This window comes from Amphiprion ocellaris, chromosome 21 (assembly GCF_022539595.1).
Source record: "Amphiprion ocellaris isolate individual 3 ecotype Okinawa chromosome 21, ASM2253959v1, whole genome shotgun sequence".
In the NCBI taxonomy this organism is placed as follows: Eukaryota; Metazoa; Chordata; class Actinopteri; family Pomacentridae; genus Amphiprion; species Amphiprion ocellaris.
Window position 1 is genome coordinate 8,100,349 of NC_072786.1, and position 14,855 is coordinate 8,115,203.

General features: G+C 42.1%; 1 long non-coding RNA gene across 1 annotated transcript in view; it reads right to left on the minus strand.

The window, feature by feature from the left end:
• Positions 1-14,855, minus strand: part of LOC129347867 (uncharacterized) — a 129,633-nt gene that overhangs the window by 78,774 nt on the left and 36,004 nt on the right. Inside the window, exon 3 of the long non-coding RNA XR_008600171.1 lies at positions 7,776-7,881. This is a non-coding gene — a long non-coding RNA (uncharacterized LOC129347867). The remainder of the gene's footprint in view (positions 1-7,775; positions 7,882-14,855) is intronic.

The window sequence follows — 14,855 nt, forward strand, 5'->3', positions numbered from 1 at the left end:
CAATAAACAGAGGGTCGCTTGAAAAATCCCGAAAAGTTCGGAAACAGGTTACTTTTAATTAGAAACAGGTGATAGTTTTGTCACTTGTTCCAAGAAAACAAAAAACTTAAGGCTCTAAATTAATCATTTAGGATGATAAATGCAGGACTTATTTGGCTGATTGGCCCCGTCAAACAAACCAACCGGTCCCGGTCGGTTACTCAGTCAATCCAGCAGTCAACAAACCATTCATCCTGTGAGCGAGTCGCCCGGGCGGCCAAACACACTGACTCAGCAGCTCTCAGACAGCATCCTGGCTTAGCTGCGCTGCTCTGCTCTGCTCTGCTCAGGCCTATTCCACTTCAGAGGAAGCCCTCTGGTTTATTTTTTCACTGAAAGGGGATTTGGCTGCTATCAAGTGGTAGCAGCCCAGTATCAAACGCACGTCTGGCTTGTAAACAGGCAGCTGGCAGCGCTCCAAGCTCCCCGCAGCGTGCAGCAGGGCCGAGCCGAGCCGAGCGGAGTGGAGTTGTGACACTGATCCCACCCCTATCACTCCCCAACAGCCTGCACTAATAGACCCTTCAAACACTCTTACCTCTATCTATATTTTATTTGAGACAAGTCCGTTGTGTGTTTATGTGTGTGTGTTTGCGACTCCGGACGTGCATCGGGTTGTGTGTGTGCAGCCTCCTGTGTATCGCTCTGGATGAGGCATCTTCTTTATTGCTTGTTGTTGACATGGATCCCTTTAGACCTTAACAGGAGTCAGCAGGAGGGTTAAGCTGCTAACCACCCACTCTGAGACGCACACACACACACACACACACACACACACACACACACACACACACACACTCACACATTGCACTGTTCCACCAGTCTAAAAGCATTATTCAGCAGGTCAACAGCCACTCTCACTGCCAGGGAGTGTGAGGGTGTGTGTATACAGTATGTGTATGTGTGTGTGTGTTTGTGTGTGTGTGTTTAGCGCTTCAGGCTAAGGCACTCAGAGTGAAATTATGTTCTCAGACTGGCTCCGTGTTGCCCTCTTTATCCTGACAGGCGAGGAAACAGCCACAAATAAATAAGCAGCGAGCTCTCTCTCCCCAGACGTGACCGCCATGGCATACTAGCACTCCAGAAGGCGGCGTGAAGAAAACAGAATTGTATTTTATTGTCGGGGTGGCAGAGGACTGTGACTTGATAAGCATGGTGTATTTGTTGTATTTGTGCCACTTAAAGCAAAGCTGCTTCTGTGGGGGGGAATAAAAAGATGTTTAGGGGTGTGTGAGGACAACAAGCATGGAGGAATTTGTTCCCCCAACCATTTATAGCTCCAGGCAGTTATTTTTAAGGCAATAAAATGACTAAGATTATGACATATTATAAAAATGGGATTTATAATTGATTTAATGCATTGAAAGGGAGGTTATAACTGATTTCAAATCTGAAATCTGCAAGACTTTTGATGCTTTTTGTATATGGTGGCTAAATGTGAGCTCAATGCTAAATATTAAGGGCCGTGCACAACCGCAGAAGTGTTCTCACTTATTCTAGCCAATTAGTCCGTTGCTCCGGTTGAAGTTGGGTGAAGTTACATGAGGTCACCAAACTCCATGAAACAATAAAAACTTTAAAGTGCAACTTTAAATCCACTATTTGACTCATTATAAAGTTGAAATCTGCAACACTTTTGAAGGTGTTTTGCAGGTGGTGGCTAAATGTGAGCTAATTGCTAAATATTAAGGACTGTAACCACAAACCACTTATTCTGGCAATTCTGGATGAAGTTGGGTGGAGGTTACCAAGCTCCCTGAACCAATAAGAGTAATGAAAATGCAACTTCACATCCAATATTTCAGTAATTTCAAAGCGAAAAGCTGCAATGAAGCCTTTATCTATCAAACCTTACTATGGTGGCTAAATGTGAGCTAATTGCTCAATATTAAGGGTGGCAGTGCACGACCACAACGGTGTTTTCATTTTGTTCTGGCTGTTCTGGTTGAAGTTGGGTGGAGTCACATGAGGTCGCTAAACTCCATAACCAATCAGGACAACTTTAAGTACCATGTTTATCTCATCTCAAAGCTGAAATCTGCAGTACCTTTGAAGCTTTTTTGTATTCTGTGGCTAAATACGAGCTAATTGCTAAATATTAAGGGCTGTGCATAACCACAAAGGTGTTTTCACTTATTCTGGCTACAGTGGTTGAAGTTGGGTGGAGTTACATGAGGTCACCAAACTCCATGAACCAATAAGAACAATAAAAGTGCAACTTCTGGGCCCCTAATAGGTGCGGCAAACAAAAAGGGGCACCTTTGAGCTGTCGATCAAGCACGCAGAGGTCTAATTATGAGAGGTAAGTGAAAACATTTGTGTGGGTGCAGTGGTTTTTAAACCTGTGTAGTTTTCTGAAAGGTCAGGTCAAAGCCTGAAAGCCTGTCGGAGACAAACTTTTATCTACAAATAATTCAATATTTTCTGATTTCTATCCAAATACAGTAAATCCTGACCCAGAGCTGGTATCAATACTGTATTAAAGTCAAACCTTCATCTTTACCCGAAGGGGTTTCCAACTCATCATGGCTCTAAACAGCAATAAGCTAATGGGGTTATTAGTGGTTATTCAGTTCATACAAACAAGGTCTTGTCTGAGACTTATTGAGCACACAACGGCAAAAAGGCCAGCAGTTTCATAATGAGCAGCCATTTTGTTTTTTTGCTTTTCTAGCCAGAGGGAATCTAATCGATTTTTTTTGTGTTGACAGTGGTTTTATTTAAATGTCCACAGCCACGGACCAAAAAAAAAAAAAAAAAAAACCCAGAAAAAGTCAGTGTTCAAATGGTGGTTGATGATAATGAAAAGAAAACCCCTCCCCAGCTGGCCTACAAAAGACTTGCAGAGAGACATCTTTGAAGGTTCTCCTTCAAAGCCCCGGCTTGCCTCCACGGCCGCATCAGGGGATTTCTGTTATTAATTGAAGTTAATTTTCTGGGATATCAGTTTGCCGGGCACGTGGGAAAGATTGATAGCCCTCGCGCGTCTCCTGAGTGTTGGGATGTGGAGGGGGACGGGCGAGAGGACAGAGAAATGACACTGTTCCCTCACCATCCCAGAACCACGCTTTCACTTTTATCATCCCCAAATCAAATTACAAACATCGGAGGCCAACCTTGGCTGGAGGAGATTTCCATAAGATTAATTAGGCCGGCCAGCCAAAGACAGAGTGGGCAGGGAAAATATAAAATAATAAATATAGGAAGGGGAGGGGGGGTTTAGTGGATGTGGATGGGGAGAGGGGATGAATGTGTGTTGAACGTGTGTGAGAATGGGCAAGTCAATTGGACAATGGGTAATTAGTGCAAGCAGCAGAATCTCAAAGGCACGAGGAGGACAGCCGAGCGGGGGCTCTCCGTTGGCCCCGTGATGTGGAGGGCCGTGCAGCGGGGCCCACATTTAATTAGCGCCACTTTGATACCCACAGGAGTGCCAGGGGCCCCGGGGCAACCTAAACAGTGACTGACAACCCCACACCTCCGGACGCTCCCTGCTCTCCAATTATAGATGCACCAAGCTGAGAGGGCCCGGTGTAAACCCTCATACAGAGGAACTCACGTGCGCACGCGCGCACACATGCAGATAATTACACACCTTTGTACTGCATGTGCACAAAAATGCCCAAACAAGCCAGCCAACCCCGGTGCAGCCGGCTCCAGCCTCGTCCTATTTGTGTGCTACAAATTGGCATTTGGATTAAATGGAGCTTGAGATGCCCTGAAGGCGGGAAGAGAAGACAATCTCTCACCTGGCCTGATCTGCTAGCAGAGCAGACGTTTAAAATGAGGATTAATTTTCTGGAGGGGGGGTAGGGGTGCTTGGAAGCGGAGATGGAAGGAGGAGAAGAAGAAGTAGAAGCAGAAAAATCCTTCTGTTTTCTAAGACAAGGCGCATTAGCGAACCCAGCTGAAAACACAGACACACGCACACAAACACACACAAAGCTTTGTCGTGCCAGTGCACAATCTGCAATATTAATGTGTGCAAGCGAGTCTGAATAAGCGACTGGAATGCAGGAGCTTTCGCTGTGTTGCGCTAGTCTATTTTTAATGTGCAGGGATGTGCTCGACACCACAACATTTTGCAACGCTCGACTTACATGAACAAACAACTCCTGGCTGCATGAATTATGCAACCGCAGTGTTTTCCAACCAACCCCAAAACACATATTTAGTAAACAAACGGCTTACTCTTTAGCTAACAAGATGTTTGTGTAAATAATAGATATTCAAATCTGTTCTCCCGACACAGAGGAAAAGTTGAAGTGTAATTTGTTGTATTATTTAGCACGTTCGCTTTTCATCTCGCTCTCCGACTCCCTCGTCGGCAATTTTGCGGCACCTCGTTGACAAATACATAAATGAAAACATCAACACGGCAACACGGTTGTTGTTCTTTCACAATATGGCTTGTGGAAACATTTCCTTCTTCCCCGGTAACAAGCCCTGCCTGTCATAAATGAATTACCAGACTTTGAAATATTAATCCGCATGACACACATCCTTCACAAAGGAAGGAAATATGAAGATTTTCACAGTGACAAGTCGACGCTGACTGCTTAGATTTTTAATCAAAAGAAATCAATAGGATAAATATTGTATGTAAAAGATGGCAACACTGGCAATATGGCTTCTAATCACATGTCTTTGCTTGTGCTGTCACAGATAATTCCTGTGCAAGTCTCTTATGGGAAACCACAGCGGTGCTTTCAGTCGAGATGAAATGTGGAGATTTTTATTTTTTTTTTCCAGAACAGATTGGTGTTGCAGCCGTGTTGTGTTTATCCAGAGACCCGCAGGTTGCGTTGTTTCATCAATAAAGCTTGTTTGATTGGGGATAGGCTTTTAATCGATAGAGGAAATCAAACAAACAGACAGTGCTAATGGCTGGATAATCAGTGACAGAGATCAGAAATCCACTAAAAGCCCAGGGGTTTGATCCTCCTCGCACCTCAGGGCACGGGAAGGAGCTCGGAGAAGATGAGCGTCACTCCATACAAACATTTACCTGCACATGAATAAAGACGTGTGCAAAAAGGTGATAAGACATGCAGTTATTGATCACACAATAAACACAAAATCTCTATAATGTGAATATTGTGTTTCTCTTTTACAAAGGTGGTGGTTGTAGCAGTAACTTCAGCCTTAGCCTGACTCAAGCTAGGATTACTTCTCTGAAGCCCAAAAGCCACAGGCAGAATTGAAAGGCTTGTTTCCTTTCAAAGCAGTTGCCAAAATGATGCCATTTAACTGAAACCAAAATATCAGATTTTTTTACTTTTCAACAGTTACTGAGGAAATTATGTGTGTTGTGTAATTTCCTCGGAATCTTTAACCAAATCTCAGCTTAAAATTGTGATAGTTCAGTAAAAGTAGCAGTAGAAATTCACCTAAAATGTGTTTTATAAAAATCAGCAAAATACACAATATTCTGCATTCTTTGGTGAGACCAAAGAGCCATTAGTAACTTAGCTGCAACCAGAGGTCACATGACAAAAAAATTCCTGAATTTTTCGGCTGAACTGCAGGCGATGTTCCCACAGAACCAAATTAAAAGTACAAGCATTAAATTGTTGAATCAGTATTTTTATCCTGTGTTGGTAACGCACGTGAGCACTTGCAAAAATGTTGTAGATATTGATTACCGGGTTTTTTTTTTGTTTTTTTTTTTGCAATATTTGTAAAATATTCATAGAATTTCCACTTTCATTTTTTTCTTTTTTCAGGACTTTTGCCATTACAACTGTGTCATGCTGCCAAGAAGACATTTCTGACTTGTCTCTGCTTCTAGCCATGTTTGTGCTGTTTCCATAGAGAGGCAGGACTTTATATTGCAGTGAAAAATGAGCCCACAGTGAACAAAAAAAAGCCAGGAACTTCTTAAAGATCAGAGGGTTAACGTCTTATTTGTGGTTAAAGATGAGTATTTGAATTTTGCTCTCTGCATCCCATTAAAAACAGACAAATGCACAAGCTATCACAATAATAACACAGCAGCGGTTGGAGTACAACGTACATACTAATAATATATCCTTTCTATGATCACAGGCTTTAGTTGTAGGAGACATTTTGACCCGATGTGTTTAATAAAACCAATAATAGCTGCTTTCCATTCAGGTCAGCCAGGTGAAGAGCTCTGGTATTGTGCATGCTGGCTCAGTGAATGGATTTCTGAGACACTTGAGTGGAATCATTATTGTTATTACTTACACATGTGCTTTGTCTGCTGAAGTTAAAAATGTCTGCTGAGAGAGGTCCATTGCACAAACCCGGGAACATGTTGTCAGTAAATGACTAGCGATGACTAGTTTGATGTTTGTGGTTTCACTTCATGTGCAAATGTGGAATTTTCCAATGGGATGCCCACATATGAAGATAACGTGGGTGGCCATTCACCATCCTAATAGGGAAAATGCACCCTTTTTACCAGTAAAATGAAGCTATTGATGTAAAAAAAGAAAAAAAAATGGACCAGGCTCCACACAAACACATAAGGGTCAATGTCATGCCTACCCATCTCCATCACTGCACCGACATTCACCCAAATGTCACACTCTGGGCGCCTGAGGTAGTCCATAGTCCACACTCTTGACCTCGACACTCTCTCACCCAACTGCTTCCAGAGCCCTGAGGTGTCCCTTCTGCAGCCACACAACACCCTCAAAACCTTCCTCCCCTTCGCCAACCTCTCCTCTGTCTACACATGGAGCCTGGGGAACCAAAAGCAGCGCCAGATGGGGCCTCTTGTTACCACAACAGGCAGTCCTCCATTTGTTGTAAAGCAGTCGCCGCAGCCTCTCCGTTCACCTTATACATATTGATGTCGAGAAACTTGGCCTGACACGTAGAAGTTGACTCAATTCATGTAGCCTCCAACAGCTGTCAGACATTACATCCAATCATTTTGGCTCTAAGCAGCCAGTGGGCAATGAGCCTAGACTGTTGAGCAACAATGGCCTTTATTGGAGACGACAAATTGGGCCTTCCAAAAAACTCGGCCAGTTGCCCTGTGAGGCAATTTGTCACCGCCTTGCTGAGATTTTTTTTGCCGGTCAGTGATGCTATGTTGCCTTTCCTCGAGGACACGTTTCCACATATACATTAGAAGTTTCTGCTCTGAAACTTTCATTCAGCTTGTGTCCGTTTAAGGAATTATTTCTTCTTGTTTATCTCCCCTTCACATCCAGATGTCTCACCTTTCTCGAGGTGACATAAGAGAAGAAGGAGCTGTGACATTATAATGCATCCATCCATGGGTAATTTGTTGTCAAAGCGGGATATACATGAATAAAAATCAGTGATTATCAGGTCACCAGATGGTCAGGCTTCCAAATGTAGATGCAGTTATCACACTTTCATTGTTTTAATGTGATTCTGTCACTCGATGGCAGGTATAATTAAGGCTGTGGGCGGTTCAGAAATCAATGAAATCAATTTGCTCTTGCATGAATTAGCAGGAAATAATCAATAGAATGAGAGCAGGGAACCATCTGTGCATCAATCTGAAGTTTCTTATTTTTAATTTAGCTTTTTCAAGACATCGTTTACTTCACTTTAAACATCAACTGCAGCCTCACTGGACTTTACAGTTCTTGATTTGAACCTAACTCCCCGCTGAGCTTCTTTGAACTCCCTCCTTACTGTACTCACCTTCTCATGGTAATTTTAAATCTACCTCCTAAATCCTCCTGCCAGTTTACCCCTAACTGGACAGAATAAAGTAGCCATAAACTTACCATTACGACAGGTAGTGGGCGAGGAAACAACTGGAGAATTGGGCACACAGGTCATGTTGAAGCCATCAAGCCATCGGCCGACACCACGCCTCATCCGTCCCAACACCTGCAGGTCATTATCATTGGTTATAGATTCTGTATATCAACAAGGAAAACACTGCATAAAGGGTTCCATATGGTCAAGCAATGCCATTTTGTGCGTTGGACACTAAACGGTTTGGAGTAATTTAACATGATCCCTTTGGAGAAGGAATCTCGGCCCCCACTTCCAGGCGAAATTTTCCAACAAAAGACACCAGAAACATGTGGTGTTGATGCATGCGAGTGCAATAACATTTACTCTGCAAATCACTACCACATTGAACTCCGCTCTATCAGGTAAGGTGCTTGAACAAAAACAGTCTGTACAGTAAATTGTGCTTTATGCTTCTATTAATGAAGGGATAGCTAGGAAACGATAGGTTGTTTTAAATCCAGATAGAGTTAAAATGCATGTTTTTAGAGAGAAATTGAGCAATTACTATAAATTGGTATTTGTAGTCAGAACACATTTAGTCGACAATAAATCTTTGTTAAACTTATTGATATTTAAGGAGCTTAAATTAACCCACATAACGGTTTTATAGTATGCATATTTCACTCGAGCAGATACAGCACTTGTTGAGTGAATTTATCTGCATGTATTTGTTTGCTGGCAGGCCTGTGTGAATCAGACCTGTTGCATCTTGGCTGCTGGTGTTGGCAGATGCCCAGGACTTCCAATTAAGATGAAATGCCAACAGCGAGCAGCGGCACTGGCTGCCGTATCATCACGCGTTCCAGACAAAGCGGGGCAGTCGAGTCTTTGCTCCGTGATGCTGCTCAACATTAAGGCTTTAATGGCTGTCAGTTCGTCACTTAACTGTTGTAAACACCCTCCCTCCTCCGCCCGTCTGTGAACGGTGAGCAGCCCTCGACAATCTGTTGGTAAATTAACGAGGAGGGGGGCATTCCTGCCCAGCGCTGGCACTGTGCCAGGCTCAGGCTGTGGAAGCAACAGGCTGGTATGAAAATGCAGGAATGGAGGGAAGGGCAGGTAGAACACCGTGAGTGTAGGAAGGAAGGGATGCAGGAGAAACTGATGGAAAAAATGCGGAAGAGGTGCATGAAAACAGTTTGTGCTCCTGTCACATTTTTCTCACTGTGGCTTCCTTTTCACTGCAATGTAAAGTCTGGCACCTCTATGGAAACAGCACAACTATGACTAGACACAGAAAGAACAGAAAAATGTTCTTTGTGGACTATAACATAGTTAAAATGCATAAATCATAAAAAAAGAAAAAACTCTGGATTCTTTATATGACAAAAATAAAAAAAAAACTCCAAGGTCCCAAAGACGTTACCAATACTTGGGGAAAAAACAGGGGCTCCACATAGTATATATATATATATATAGTTTTACTACTTACATTTTTGAAAAACATTTCTTTCATTTGACATTTGGTTTCCATGCTTGTCTCCTATCTGCTCCGAGTAAACACAACCTGCAGTTCAGTCTAGTTCAGCCACAAAGTTGTTGATTTTTTGTTCTGTGACTGGTGGTTGCAGCCGAGTCACAAATGGCTGCAGTGATTGTTCCAAAAACAGAATTTTTCATTTTTTACAGAATCTGGTTAGAGCATACTGTCTATATTGTAGCAAATTTTGATGAAATGTCACAATTTTAAGCTTAGATTGGCAAAAAAAATATCAGTTCACAGACTGTCAGAAAGTTGAAAATTCAACAATTCTTTATTTTTGCTTGCTCTGATAAATGGTGTGATTTTGACGATTTCTTGAAAACATAACATGTTTTTCACACCCACTGGCATATTTTGGGGTTGAGAGGGTTAAAACTGTCAATGCTGTGCCGTGGAGACAGAAGAGGAATAAAGTGAGAGCATTTAAAAGCTCAAATAACTCTCCATTCGACTGCCACCATTTGGTACTGATGTGTTGACCTTTCAGAACATCAAACATTCATGTTTTCACTCAAAAAAAAAAAAAATGCAGCCAAAGTAAAAGTACATTTGAATCTGACTAGCAAACAAAAGCCGGTCTTGGACTCTGGAGCAAACACAGCTCCAAATGTACCAAGAACCGTGTCAATAATCAACACAGCTGAATGAGTGCGGTTCAGATTTCACACTGGGCAGGTTCCAGCCTTCGCCGGTGATGCTTCTGCTGAGCTAATTTACTAAATAGCCTGTGTGAACAACCCCTGGCCCCACTCCACCCCTTTTTCCTCACTTCAAAGAAACTTTATTAGGGGAGAGATTAGACTGCACTTAACCTCTAATGATGGCATACGGGAGGCTAAAGAAAGAAGTTTCTGCACGACACTGTTTTATTTGATAGTTTCAATATGAAGAAAGGAAAGAGGGAGCGGTGGCGGCGGCGAGGGGAGTGTTGGGTGACAGCTCCATATCTGAAAGCAGCGACTCCTTCCCCACCCTCTCTGATGATGTACAGCTGTTTCCTTTCCTTCCCCTTCACCCTTTTTATTCCTCTCTAACCTCCCAGCATCTCTTCTGCTAGTCTCCCCTCTTCCTCCCCCCCGTACATACATACACACAAAAAAATAGGCCAAGGTAACTTGCCGGCACCTCCCTCCCTCCCGTTCCTCCCCCCTCCCTCCCTCCCTCCCTCCCTCCCTCCCCGGGGGTTTGTGTGATATTTAACTACGGCTACAGTGGCATTTACTAATTTTATATGTGCAGAATTTATGTCAGATTCTTATTCAGCGAGAACAGGGGAGAGGAGCAAAGGTGGCTGGCTCCGTGTCCACTGTGTATACACTGGTATTATGTGAACTATTCACAACACGTCCGCTGACATGAGCATCGCTATTTTGTCTATAACTCGGCTGCTTTCCAACCCAGGTGCCACAATTAAAGCCTAACCTTAGCATTTGGAGAGGAGGGAGACATGAAGGAGCCAATTTGTTGTCCACCACACACCCCGGTTTTGATAACAGAGCGGCGAATAAAGGTTTTTGCTTTTTTTTTTTTTTTCCCAGGAAGAGCTTACAACCCAGGGGCCACATCTTGTTGACAGGGGTGTGAGGTCAATCAGATCCTACTGACACAGCGACACAAGACAAAGGCATGCAGGGACACACATACACACACAAATGCAAAATGACACATATGAAATATTGTAGATTATAGTAGGTGGCACGTATCGCTTCATTTTGTGCCCTAATTCCTCACTTTACTGACTTAGTCTGCATAAATCATTAAATGCAAGCATAAAGCTTTGACAAATCCATTTCATTGCATAATATTAAAGCAATGAAAAAAGAAGCCTTCATGGGACATTCACTGCAGCATAGTAGGCATTTACCTTGACAGTACAGTTTTCTATGTTTTCCTACTCATAAGATATCAAAATTTTTGCATGCACAAGCAGAACAAACAAAACCAGAGTGCTGTCAACAACACAAAACATCTCCTTCAAAGTACTTGAACATGCAAAATTCAGTTTATGTATGTATATCCTCAAAATCACTGCAAAATCAGGACGATCCAACTCATATAGAAACAAATGCAAAACAAAAACCCAAAGCTGCAAGCAACCACACATTCAACTACAACCTAGAATGAAATGCCAAGCGATCAGTTCCTCAACTTCTGAGCGACACATGAGCTGAAAATCTCTTTACAGAAATGATTCCATGCAGAAGCAGGTCACAATAAACCTGCATGTACGATGAATGTTTTCATCCATGAGCGCAGTTTTCAAAAACAGTAAATATAAAGTACATTCTCGTGATCTGAAATGAGAATCACGTTAAGTGTTTAGTAAATTTAGCATTGAGCAAAGACTGTAAAGACACACGTGTAGATGGTAAAAGCTATTAATTGGGTTAAAAAAAATACCCTTTTAAAAGCAAGTAAAATCCTCAAAATGAAGCGTTTATTGCTATTATCAGATGTTACACATAAATACTAAATGTTTTGGTTGTTTTTGAGAGATTAAGTGGAGCTGCGTTGTATTATTTGATGTTTAAGTTGTTATGTTTGCAAATAAAAACTAGTAGGAATGCACATACAAGTGCTACTTTCTCAACTTGCTGCTGTCAAAACTTAGCACTACTGAAAATCTAAAAAAAATAATGAACTGCAAATAAGTGCAAAAGCAACTAATATAATCAAGAAATGTCATTATGATATGCCCAGTCTGAACTTGGGAGTGCTGCATATTTTGATTTAACCACAAACCTTTAAAGAAAAGAATAAAATCGCACTTTTATCAACAGTTTAGCACAGTGAAAGTGAAAAAGAGCGAGAGACAATGAGTCAGAGATGGCAGAAGAGAGAGAGAGAATGATAGAGACTCTGGAAGCTAAATAGAGACCTGAAGGATGGGGAGAAAGAATGATAAAAGGCAGCACCTGAAAAGGGGGTTCAGGAGATTGACCTGTGGGGCTTAAAATCAAATTGCAACGGTATTGTATTCCCTCCCATTTCCAGTACTGCTAGTAAGCTCCTTATTGATAGACGAGAGATGAGACCACCCATACCTGGGGCTCATCCTGCTGTCAGCGAGCAGGACGGGCACCAGGAGGAAGGAGAAATCACACATCGCATGTGGGGCCCTTTTCTATTTTGCAGCCAAAGCCAAAGCCAAAGCCAAATCCCCAGGGTGGGATCCCGCCTCGTCCCACAACTCAATAAAATAATTAGCTTTTGGTCGGCCCTGCCGTTAATCAAGCTGCTCTAACATATGCAAAGGCAAAAAGAGGAAGGGAAAAAAAGAGATATATTCATTTTTTATCCGTCTTTTCACTGGGCGAGCCATGGCCCTTTTATCTATAAAAGTCGCTGATGTGAATTCTTTTTTTTTTCCAGATTTCTATAAAACATACAGAGGAACCAGATTGCATTTTAATTTTATGTTTAGTCTACAGGAAGCCAGATTATTGCTCCCCGGACTGATGGGGGTTGAGAAGTAAATGAGAGAATCAGCACAAACTGTTTCGCTTCAAATAAATCTGCGAGGTGCCGGAGAGAGGACATGTCATGTGAAGATTTTTGTTTAAATAAACCCCATGCTTCTTCCCTCTCTGCCAGATTCCTCGGTGTGTAATTGTTAGTTGTAAATGAAACATCTGTTTGGCTGTGGGACCGCGGTAGAAGAATGCAGCCGTAATTACAGCGAACAAATAAGTAACCGCGAACGGGAATCAACAAAAAGCAAAGGTTTTTATAGTAGCACTTTGTCAGGAATCCAAACAGCTATGCAAACATTTGTAATAACTCGTCTGGGATTACTGTTAACACGACGTAGCTGTAAATCTACAAAAAGATGCAACCTCAAAACAAAAGGAAATAGTTTGAAATTCAATGCAGATCTCATGCAAATGCATGAAAAGTGATGTGGAGGTGATAGGAGGCTGTCTGACAACAAGTGAGATGCCTCTTGTCTGTGGAGGCCTTTGCAACTGTTGAAAATGGCACTAAAATATGGAGCGCTAATTTAAGGCCCGACACATTTCAGTGTCTAATTTTCCTATTGCTACACATTACAATCAGGAGGTTGCAGATATGTGTTTTACACTCACCCTTTGGGGGATTAATCAGTATTTTCTCACCTTCTGTATATGAGGGGCGATTGGGTTTAACCTTAGATATGCAAATGGACCCTGTTCTATACATGCAGCACTCAAGAATGTGTTTCACTTGAAAGCTAAAGGTCACGCAGATGACTTATCCTGTTAATACGGTCCAAGCCTGCATTTGTCTTATAGTTATTATTATGCCGGACCGAAATGTCATAACAAGATAAAGCAACGGTTTGGAAGCAAGAAGGTGTAGAATATAACTGTCAGGCTCCTAATTCCTGGTGGTCGAATACTTCACACTGTCAAAACTGAGTAGAGATTCAAGGAATAGCTCGAAAAAAAACCACAATAATATAGACAAACCTGCTGGAGAAAACAAGTCAATGTGCAACAGTGAGCTACATCAGGGAGAACAGAGCTCTTATCCTTGAGAGGGAATCCGTGAGAGCTCTCATGGATTTTTCTTTGCAGCAAGCAAATACTGAAATGCTAAACAACAACGACGTCCACACAGCTCACTAAAACAGAGAAAAACAGCCCCCCCACTTCTTCGTCTTTTCAGATTTTCTTGCCAGCCCCTCGTCCAAAGCTCACATCTCTAATACATGAGCCCATCTCCAGGCATTGTGGAGGGCTGCAGCATCAACCAACAAAGTGTTCAATAAAATATGGCGGCGTGGCGTTCAAAGCCATGCTAAACGCACCTGACATGGGGGAGAGAGAAAGCAGGCCGAGAGAAGCTGTTGGAATATTGCAACTTTCTGATCCCAACACTTCCACTGTGGCTCTGGGAGCAACGGTGGTGCACTTACACAGAATTTGATGCGTTTGAGTGAATGTGTGTTTAGATTGTTGATTTCTGGATGGTGTGTGGTGTGATTTAACGCAGCAGTTAAATTCCATCCTGATTAGTTTCGCCATTAATAAAGCGCACAATGGCTCCGACCGCAGTTCAGTTTACTTAGAGGGAATGTGATACTTAAGAACGAAGGTCCAACTCTAAATTCTGTGTAAAGGTTGTTCGAAAGACATTTTGGGGAAAATATGGTTTCATTTTCTTAGTGGGAGTTCGATGGGAAGACATTACGAATGTAGTTGGGGCTGGTTAGCTTAGCTTGGCGTAAAGAAAGGAGACTAGAGGAAAAAACTATCCTCATAAACACTGTGAAAAAGAATTAAAAATCCCTGAAAAACCTGGCAGCTACATTTCAAGAACAAAACTACTATTTCTGAGAAAATAAAATACAGACTTAGTTGTTTTTTTAAAAATACATATTTTGATGTGGATGTTATTTAGTTTTTGCAGTTAACATGCAAATGGATATGTTTTTGTGTGGTTTTACAGGTTGTCATCTGTATTTTAACAAAACGGGGTAAATCATTCCAAAATCAACAGCCTAAAACTGTTAAAAAACTTTCATTTTTAACAGTGAAGGTAACAAAACCTGCCAACGTGCATCTCTAAACCTTCCTTTGTTTCATACACGCAAAAACTA